At 43.3% G+C, this 11,318-nt stretch overlaps 1 pseudogene; it reads right to left on the bottom strand.

Moving 5' to 3' along the window:
- Positions 1-290: 290 nt before the first annotated feature.
- LOC117079735 lies at positions 291-369 on the bottom strand (annotated as a pseudogene).
- Between the last annotated feature and the right edge of the window lie 10,949 nt (positions 370-11,318).

The following is an 11,318-nucleotide window of genomic DNA, read 5'->3' as shown; positions in this document are numbered from 1 at the left end:
TCAGATGCGTAGCTTACAAAAGTTTTCTCCCATTCTGTAGGTTGCCTGGTCACTCTGATGGTAGTTTCTTTTGTTGTGCAGAAGCTCTTCAGTTTGATTAGATCCCATTTGTCAATTTTTGCTTTTGTTGCCATTGTTTTTGCTATTTTAGTCATGAAGTCTTTGCCTATGCCTATGTCCTGAGTGGTATTGCCTAGGTTTCTTCTAGAGATTTTATGGTTTGGGTTTTACATTTAAGTCTTTAATCCATCTTGAGTTAATTTTTATATAAGGTGTAAGGAAGGGGTCCAGTTTCTGTCAGTGCTATACATGTTCAGAAAAACTTTTCTAGTAACGAACTATAGAAATGATCCCTGAAAGTATAGTCTTCATGATCAGTACTTTCTTGATGCTGTCTTTTCTTTTCTTTTTTATTGTTTTATTTTTTTCTGTTTTTTTAGATAGATTCTCACTTTGTCCCCCAGGCTGGAGTGCACTAGCATGATCTCGGCTCACTGCAACCTCTGCCTCTGGGGTTCAAGCTATTCTTGTGCCTCGGTCTCCTGAGTAGCTGGGATTCTGGGATTACAGGCAAATGCCACCATGCCTGGCTAGTTTTTTGTATTTTTAGTAGAGTTGGGGTTTTGCCATGTTGGCCAGGCTGGTCTCAAACTCCTAGCCTCCCACAGTGCTGGGATTTCAGGCATGAGCCACCACGCCCAGCTTGATACTGTCTTTTCTATCAAAAGATATCACTTTTGTGTGTCAGGTCCAGGGAGTTCAAGATAACCTGAATTAAAACTCAGGTGATAATGGCTAATTATAACCTTCAGTGGAAACATATTGGCTGCAAAACCAAAAGTTCAGGTACTCTGAGAATTTCAGGCCAATAGGAGAGATTAGGGCAGGGTCGTCCAACTCCCCTCAGATCATACCCAATAGGAGACTCCTGATTCCATCTACAGGGCTGGCAACGGTTGGGGGAAATTCTTTAGGAAACCATAGGCCAAATTGAACAAAGGAAAAGGTAGAATGTGGCTAGAGGGTACTCTATGACCTCTTGTGCCCTGGTCCCTGTTTTCCTTCCTCCCCTGAGGAAACGCAGAGATGTTTTTGGAATGTAATTCTAGATAACTCAGACTATTGAGTTGCATTTCATCTGGCAATTCAGACAGGCCTGATGAGCCAGCATAAAGGGAGACTGGAGGTGGGGGAGGGAGGGGACAAAGGAAGGTGGTGACAAGAGCAGCTTATGGAGGAAAAGATCTGCAAATCTGGACCCAGCAGGTTCAGCATCTGAGTCCAATGTCCATCTGAAGGCCAAGAACATCACCAACCACCCGATGGGAATCCCCAGCCTTTCCTGATTGCTTCGGCCAAAGTCCATGACTCTCATTTCTAGACATTTCACTGTTTACAGAGTGCTTCCCAGAAAGAGTGTCTTGCAGTGGCCCTGGGACAAGGTCTTCTGCTGTTGATATGCCAATTATACAGATGAATACACTGAGGTTGAGAATTCCAGCAATTTGCCAACATTGTTCTGTGAGTGAGAACTGGGACTTCACTCTAGGTCTGCCCATTTTAAAACCAATCCTCTCCCACCTGCTCTTCCTTCTCCATTGCTGTGGTCAAATGACGATCCAGAATTCTCTTTGATTTCCTTGGTTGATGTCCTCTCAGCATTTACTATGAATAAGCATCTGCTGCCAAACAATTTCAGGAAATAAAAAGATGGGGAGAAAAATGTCCCCTGCCCTCAAGTTATAAGCATGAGAGATTTTGAAATAGCAGGTCAGAGGCTTCTGGTCTATGTGCTCTCAAAAGCAACCATAAACTCCACTCTCCTTCAGACCTTCACCCTAGAGTCAGTCATTCATTCAACAAATGTGTATTGAGTACCTGCATGTCAATGGATCATACTGTGTGCAAATTCTTGGAGATACTACAATAAATACTGGATTGATACTGAGGGGCCCAGAGAGGACATGGAGGAGGCCGCTCAATATCCAGTGTAGCAATGATGGAGGTGGTGGGACTGCTGGGAAGAGAAGTGGACAGATTCGAGAGTTATTTAGGAGCACAGCACGACTCAATGCTGGATTCAAAATAGAGGGCAAAGAGGAGAAAGACAAAAGGGTACTCCTGCGTTTCTGTCTTGCCCTGTCCTAGGTGCTGAGGTTACAATGGGGACATGGCAGTTAAGGTCCTTGCTTTCATGAAGCTTACATTCTAGAGAAGGGAGACAAATTAGAAACCAATAAAAAAAAATAAACAAGTATATGTTGAAACTAAAACCAATGCAAACAGAGCTTCTCTTGGGAAAAAAGAAGCTCAGATCATATGAATGTCAGGCTGAGCTTCACAAATCAGCCTACAACCTTCTAAATTAATACCAAGAGTTGGTTCTCTACCAGATCATATAAAAACAAATCCCTTTATTACAAAACCACAAAAAAAAAAAAAAAACATATGAAAGCTCAGTCAAGAGTCAGACTTGGAGGGACTTTTGCAAGACCTAAGGAAAGATGTTATTGCTGATAAGCCACCGTCCCATCTTCAAGGCTTGGTGGATGCAGAGCCTGATAAAACAGCAGATTTCATTCACGTGGGAATGAGCTGGGAAGATAACATTATCATGATGACTTCAGGGTCAAATTAGAGCCTCTTGTAAATCAAAATTAAATTATGCTTTCAGTATTACAAGCAAGAAGTTCAGATTCCAGGACATCAATATGTGTTTGTTCACATGTGGCTTTTATATTTCAAAGGGTAATACTGTCTGAAATCAGCCCAGCCCACCCCACAGTGTTCTCTCTTTGAACCTAATGCATTTGACATCCACGGTGCCTGTTTGGCAATTAACCACATACCGTCCGTGAACTTGAATTGTTGTCTTATATTGTTCTTTATCTCTTCCAGTATTGAACTTATGCAATGATGATTCATCCACCAACTGGTTCACAGGGATTACATCTGACCTTTACACTTTTTTAACCTTGAATGATGACAAGCCTTCATTTAATCCACAGTTTGTTGAATGCCTACTATGTGCTGGCCACATCATTAGACACTGGGGATAGGTAGAAAAGGTGATGTGTAGCATCTTGGAGATTACAGACTAGAGGAAGGAAGAGACATTAGCCGTCACTAAAATCAATCTACTGTGACAGACTGAGACACATGCAATGAAGGAAAAGAATTCAGCTCCATAAGAATGGCTCACATTCAGGAAACCAGATCTGGACTAGAGGGAATCAAAGGATTCCCTAAGGAAGTGAAACTGTCATTGAGAAGGAAAGCAGAGGAGGAAGAATGTGCAAAGACCCTGGGCAGGAGGAAACGTGGGCCAATATGTGCACTGTGCACGAGTTTGCCCTGCAAACTGCCATTGGGGCCAGAGCAAAGAAAGCAAGGTGTGGAGTGAGGCAAGAGACTTAGGTGAGTCCCTGCAAACTTTCTTAAACGCAATGGGAAGCCATTGAGGGATATGCAAGACAGAACAACGTGATCAAATTTGCATATTGGAAAGGTCTCCTGACGGCAGCATGGAGCAGACTTCTTTAACCATTTGACTACATACCCTTACAAGTGATAAAGTTTTGAGTACACACCTTTGGTTTATGTAAATGTGTGTGTGTATATATATATATATATACACACACACACTGTATCATTTATGTACATTATAAAACATACAAATACAGAACATTTTTAAAAGCTAACAAAAAATAGTTTTTGAAGTCTTGACAATGTGTTGATAATTGTTGAAGTTGAGTGATAGGCACATGGGGGTCATAATTATATCTCGTTTTTTTAATTAACTAATTTTTTTGAGACAGGATCTTGTTCTTTCACCCACGCTGGAGTGCAGTGGTTTCACCCAGGCTGGACTGTATAACTCACTGCGTTGATCTCCTGGGCTCAAGTGATCCTCCTACCTCAGTCTCCTGAGCAGCTGGGACTACAGGCACAGGCCATCACACCCAGCTAATTGTATTTATTTATTATTTATTTATTTTTGTAGAGAAAGAGTCTTGCTATGTTTCCTAGGCTGGTCTTGTACACTTGGCCCCAAGCAATCCTCCCACTTCAGTCTCTTAAAGTGTTAGGATTACAGGCATGAGCCACCATGCCCAGCCTGGTGATTATATTTTCTATTTTATGTGTGTTTGAACGTTTCCCTAGTGAAATGATTTTAAGTCTTGAAAATTATGACTGCATGTTATCATTAGTTAATATCGCCAAGGACAATATATACTTAGGGTAAGAGTTGTTACTAATAAGCAATAGTAGATATTTGTCCATATTTCATCCCGTATTTTTGATTAGCTTATTGTTGCCCTTTCCTTGCCTGTAGTATTACAGTCACGCTTAACGTTCTGAGAAATGTGTCGTTTGGCCATTTTGTTGTCGAGCATCATAGAGTATCCTCGTGTACACCTAGATATTCTAGCCTACTGCACACCCAAGCTGTATGGTAGAGCCTATTACTCCTAGGCTGCAAACCTGTACAGCAGGCTGTTGTACTGAACGCTATAAGCAATTGCAACAGTATTTGTTGTATTAGTATTTGTGTATCTAAACACAGGAAAGGTAGTATGTTGCACTACTACATTACAACAGCAATGACTTCACTAGGTGACAGGAATTTTTGAGCTCCATTATAGTTGCTGTTTTTTGGGGTTTTTTGGCTTTTTTTTTTTTCTGAGACAGAGTCCCACTATGTTGCCCAGACTGGACTTCAGTGGCACAATCTCAGCTCACTGCAACCCCTGCTTCCCGGGTTCAAGCAATTCTCGTACCTCAGTCTCCCGAGTAGCTGGGGCTACAGGCACATGCCACCACACCCTGCTAACTTTTATATTTTTGGTAGAGACAGGGTTTCACCATTTTGGCCAGGCTAGTCTCGAACTCCTGACCTCAGGTGATCTGCCCACCTCAGCCTCCCAAAGTGCTGGGATTACAGATGTGAGCCACCACGCCCGGCCCATTATAGTTTTATGGAACACTGTCACTGTCACAGTCATATATGCGGTCCATCATTGACTAAAGCATTATTATGCAGTGTATAATTGTATCTTTAATCTTCAAAAAGGATTCAGGAATCCTTTTAGGTTGCTTGTCTATTGTTTGGAAGTTCGTTTAATTGGAACTACTTAATGTAATCCAGGAACAGCATTCTCCTGGAGAAGATACAAACGGCAGTTCATTGCAACACAACGAGAGCAAACAAAACCACGCAGGCTCCCTGAGAACGCCGTCATGTTCTGGAGTCCCCAGATACCTCTTGAACCAAACATTGACTTTAGACTGGCTGACAGAAGAATTGGGCAAGGAGCCACAACCAAGCCAGTCACCAAATGTCAGGAAGGCTTGCTTTCTTAATTTTAACATAAATAAAAATCAAAATACTAATGGCTTCTGCCTGCAGGACAATGGATCATATTGTGTGCAAATTCTTGGAGATACTGCAATAAATACTGGATTGATACTGAGGGGCCCAGAGAGGACATGGAGGAGGCCGCTCAATATCCAGTGTAGCAATGATGGAGGTGGTGGGACTGCTGGGAAGAGAAGTGGACAGATTCGAGAGTTATTTAGGAGCACAGCACGACTCAATGCTGGATTCAAAATAGAGGGCAAAGAGGAGAAAGACAAAAGGGTACTCCTGCATTTCTGTCTTGCACAGATAATTGTGTCTTATACAAAAAAAAATTATTTCAATGTTGAATTGTCAGCACATTGACATAAAATTAAAACCAATTTGTGCTATTTAAATGGACTATCTTGCTAATTGTGCTTATGGTGATATTTTCTCTGCATTGGTTTTTTGTTTTGTTTTGTTTTGTCTGTTTTTGAGATGGAGTCTCTCTCTGTCACCCAGGCTGGAGTGCACTGGTGTGATCTCAGCTCATTGCAACCTCCGCCTCCCAGGTTCAAGCAATTCTCCTGCCTCAGCCTCCCAAGTAGCTGGGATTACAGGTGCCCACCACCACACCCAGGTAATTTTTGTATTTTTAGTAAAGAAGGCGTTTCGCCATGTTGGCCAGGCTGGTCTCCAACTTCTGACCTTAGATGATCCGCTCGCCTTGGCCTCCCAAAGTGCTGGGATTACAGCCTTGAGCCACCATGCCCTTTGCTTTGGTTTTTAAGCCATTCTACTATAGAGAAAGTGCAGTGGGTTTTCACTTAGCTAATCTTACCTGTGGGAAGCTTTTGATTTTGAACCCTGAGCCCAGGTAGAGTCTCAGAAACAATAAAGCTTCACAGTATTCGACCTGCCCGTCCAAACCTGTATAGTGCAGCCCACAGCCCAGGGGCTTTGATTCCTCCTTCCCACCACCAAGAAGCAGCTCCTTCAGGCCTGGATTCCCCAGCAGGAAGTCCTCCCTGTGAGAGCACATCACATCCCCAGCGGCGGGCAAGGGGAGCCCTGGGCCTGGGCCAAGCAGATCATCATCTTCTGTAGGTTTACTGTTGGGGCACCAGGAAGACCGAGCCCCAAGATCCAAATTCCCTCTCCCATCCCGCAGGCATTGTTACCTGACACCCCTCCCCGCTGCCCTTGGAAATGAATTACTTTGCATTAAATATCGTCTCCCAGGCATTACTCTCAGGAGTAATGTTTCACTCCCGAGAGGAAGTAAAACATGATCACTGTCACCTTAATGTGAGTGGATTTAGCCGAATACCTTTTCTTAGAGTCAGAAAAAGCCCCGTGTCTTAGTTCATTTTCTGGTGCTGTAACAAAATGCCACAGACCGGGTAATTTCTAAAGAATAGAAGTTTATATGGCTCACAGTGCCGGAGGCTGGGAAGACCCAGAAATGGTGCCAGCATCAGGCAAGGGTCATGCTATGGCAGAAGGCACCACATGGCAAGCAAGTGCACGAGACAAAGAGAAAAATGGGGCTGAACTCATCCTTTTTATCAGGGGTCCATTCCAGAGATAACTAACCCACTCCGATTATAATGGCATTAATCCATTTATAAAGGCAAAGTCCCCACGGCCTAATTACCTCTTACTACTGTTATAATGACACTTGGGTTGTCTTTCTTTTTTTGAGGGGGGAGTACATAATTTTTTTTTATTTTTCCATAGGTTATTGGGGTACACGTCGTGTGTGGTTACATGAGTAAGTTCTTTAGCGGTAATTTGTGAGATTTTGGTGCACCCATCACCCAAGCAGTATACACTGCACCATATTTGTAGTCTTTTACCCCTCGCTCCCCTCCCACTCTTCCTCCCAAGTCCCCAAAATTCACTGTATCATTCTTATGCCTGGCCGTTAAGTTTTCAACACATAAACTTTCAGGAAACATATTCAAGGTCTCACAGAACACTATGTGTCCTGCAGACATGGAAACTAGCAGGCAGGGAAACTCCTGCTACAAACACCACTAACGTGCTCTTCCGCAATCTCCAGGTTGAAAGGGGCAGACAAACAGAGAGGGCCCCCCACCCAGAGCTCATTCCCCCAACTAGGGAGATTATGCAGTTGTAGAGGGGTTCGGGGGGAAGGGAGAATGACAATATCGGTAAGGATTTTAAAATGCTAATTTACTGAGCAATTTTGTGTGTCTGGCACTTGGAAATGCACTTTACAGGCAAAATCTCGTGTACTCCTTACTCCAACTCCATGAGGTAGGTAACGCTTACCGCCTGCATTTGACAGATGACTAAAGAACAGAGAGGTAAGTACTTGCTTAAAGTAACACAGTAGGAGTGATGAAGCCAAGGTTATATTTCAGATAGCAGGGTTTTTATAAAACTGCCCTAAGAATGAAGAGCATGACCTTGGGTGGCCTCAGAGCCTGTTTTCTATTCTTAAAATGAGAGGCAGGTTGATCTCAGGGCTCCTCCCAGCTCAAACATCCTACAAATACATTGAAACATAATCTTCCCATCCAGCCAGACATTCTCTCTTAAACAAAGTGTAATTAACAGCGCTTTGTGCTGGCTCAGAGGAATAGACACTGTTTCCAGGAGGTAACCAGGTGTTAGAATGGCTCTTTTTTTAATTCTTAAAAATGAAAAAGTTACTCTAGCACTAATAAGAGCAATACCTGGGCATTCAACGCGTTGGGTGGAAAAAGAACTATCAACCTACTGAGTGGATGGGGAAATTTGAAGTCACGCTCTTGTGTTATGGCATTGTGTTGCTGTAACCAAGGCTTGGGGAGGCTTAGTGCCTCAGCTGTTCCATCAGCTGGGAACTATTCATGTTTCTCAATTCTCAGAGTTATTGTGCTTTAAGCAGAATAATTTTCCACAAAGACATTTAACAGGTGGCCTAGAGTCCCTATTTGGTGCCCAGGACAGTCATAATAACCAGTACTTGCTGCAGACAACTTTTCAGAAGAGGAAGTGCCTTTCTTTATAACCTGGAGGAGACTTCATCTGGGACCTGCCTCTTGTTGATTTGTCTTAAGTCTACTTTTATCATTCCAGGGAAGCTCCATAAATAAGCTACTCCTGGCTGTGGCTACGGGTTCATGAACCTCACTTCAACACTTAAGAACACCACCTTGGTTAAGTCACCTAACACCTCCAAACCTCAGCCTCCTCACCTGGAAAACTGAGATTATGTTAGGCTGATGCAAAAGTAATTGTCGTTTTTGCCATTGTACATTACAGGGTCACTGACAATATTAATTAAGGGATTTTTTATATGAGAATATGCCCAGCATAGTGTTTCCATACATTAAGTATTGCATAAGCATTTGTTACATCGAAATAGTAAGTTGCAAATCTCACAGCCTGGAAGAGGAAAGTTAAAGATTTTATGCATGCAGAGGAAAGTTATTTTGGAACTCTATATAGCCTCCAAAAGTAACTGGAAATTTCATTCCATTTATTCAGCAAGTCTTTATTGAGTATCTATTGCGTACCAGTCACTGTCCAAGACATTGAGGATACAGAGATGAACACAACAGGCAAGAAAGTGCTCACATGGCACTTACTTAATGTAAGCTACTTGGAATTTTCAAAAGTTTAAATCCACTTGGAAACACAGTATCATTTAAAGCTATTAGGCCATTAAGAAAACCCTGTCTCAGGCCGGGCACAGTGGCTCATGCCTACAATCTCTGCCTTTTGGGAGGCTGAGGCGGTCAGATCACCTGAGGTCAGGAGTTTGAGACCACCCTGGCCAACATGGCAAAACCCCATCTCCACTAAAAATACAAAAATTAGCCAGGCATGGTGGCACACACCTCTAATCCCAGCTCTCGGGAGGCTGAGGCAGGAGAATCGCTTGAACCCAGGAGGCAGAGGTTGCAGTGATCCAAGATCACACCACTGCACTCCAGCCTGAGTGACAGAGTGAGACTGCCTCTCAAACAAAAACAAAAAACAAAAACCATCTCTGGCCTCTAAGCTTGGCATCAGCAAAGGACAGCCACATGCTATTACAACACTTTTCTTGATGGCCCTATCAGAGAGCAAATTCCTGGGCTGGAAGGATGGTACTCTCACCCAGTGTGACATTTCCTGTGTCCTCAGGTATCCTTTCTGGCCTCAGTGGACAGGCAGTGTGGCGTAACACAGCCTCTCTTTCCCAACATATGTTCCTCAAGGCATAACTAGATGAGCAATGGAAACTTCCCACATAAGTTCAAGCAACAACGGATTGAACCAAGTTAAACAGGTTTCTTTGCTTCAGGCCTTCTCTGAGACTTTAGTAAGCTAAGTTGCTTATGAACCTCCAAGAAAGGATTTGCAATTTGCAGCCTTCCCACATTGCTTTGACCATCGAATGTTCTTTATTCCAGAGCACGCGGTTCTTTACTCCAGAGCAATGTGGAATGTGGTTCTTGATTCCAGCATGTTCTTCACTGGAGAGCAAGAGACTCCAAAGGACTCTTTCAGGAGGAAGACTGGTCTTCAACAGCACACATTTCCAGGCTTGGAAAGAAGGCAGGAGCCCCGAGTTCTGGTCCCAGTATGACACTGACTCACTGTATGACCTCAAGTGGGTCAACTTACCTCCCTAAGGCATAGTTTCCTCAGCTAGAAAATGTGTTTGTGCTGTTAAGTTGGGCTAGGAAGGTAATGAAGAGGAGGGAGGAGGCTGAACTACAACCCCCGAAGGTCTCTTTTAGGAGGAAGACTTCATCATCAGGGAGGCCACCAACCTCCCTGGTGTACAAGCAGGCTCAAGACTTTCCACTGGCCTGTAGGATTCAGTGAGCCCCTCACCACCAGGACCCTGTGTTGGACTGGGCTGCATTCTCCATCCCATGGATCATTCCTGCTTCTCCCTTTCAAACCTACTAGAGCCTCTCCATCCTATGGCCTACTAGTTCCCTAAACCCCCTCCATAGCCTGTGCCAGCAGCCAAGTAGAGCCTTTAAGAGGTTCCGGGACAAGCAAAAGTGAGCACAGTCCCATCTGAACTGTTTCTAGAGGGCTAGGTGAAAATTGTACAAATAGTATTCCTATTTCTAGCAGGATCAACCATGTACAAATAATATATTGATCTCTCCCCCTTGAGAGAGCTCTCACTCTATGTATAGATATCTATGGAAATATATATAGAAAGAGAAAAAAACCCTAGAGAAGATGCAGCCAATACAATAAAATATTAACAGTGGTTTTCTTTGGGTTATAGGACAAACCACTGCTAATATTTTATTATTTAAAATATTAAACTCTTTAAATGTTTCTACATTTCCTAAATGGCCTTTAATAAGCATGTATTATTTTTATGATGCAAAAACAAAACTAGCCCCTCCCCTCCCCCTTTGTAAAAGTCACCTAGTGTAGGTCTGAGTGTGGAAGAAACCACCCAGCACTTTGTCAAGTTGCCCCAGCAAGAGTCCCCTGTGTTCCTGTCTCCCATTACCTTGGCTTACTTCCCTGATTCCTAATTTTCAACACCAACACCCAAGAAGTTTTTAATAGCTCCTCAGCTGAGTTCTTGGCATTTCCCTGTGACCTCCTGATATCAGCTGGTGCAGGCCCCAAGGCCTCAGAGTAGCCATATGTAGTTGTGTGGATTGTCCTCTGCACAACTCAAGGAGTTACAATTGAAATATGACAATGTGAATGGCACCTCCTGAGTTGTGCAGTGCACAGTCCACCCAACTATACATAGCAGCCCTGCCTGGTGCTCTGAGCCATTATCATGATTGTCTAAATATTTTATTACATGAGGTGCTACTCAGAAGATGAAAGTCACTGGGCTTGGGAGGTAGCACACTGATCTATCACAGCATGGGCTCCAGAATCAGATTGCCTGGTTTATACATTGCCTCTGCCACTTAACAGATGAGTGATCTCAGATAAATTATTTAATTTCTCTACTAGCACAGCTTCAGTTTTCTTACCTATAAAG

This window comes from Trachypithecus francoisi, unplaced genomic scaffold (genome assembly GCF_009764315.1).
Source record: "Trachypithecus francoisi isolate TF-2019V2 unplaced genomic scaffold, Tfra_2.0 Lachesis_group7, whole genome shotgun sequence".
Lineage (NCBI taxonomy): Eukaryota > Metazoa > Chordata > Mammalia > Primates > Cercopithecidae > Trachypithecus > Trachypithecus francoisi.
The sequence above is the reverse complement of the archived record's forward strand: the minus strand, read 5'-3'. Positions and strand labels throughout refer to the sequence as shown.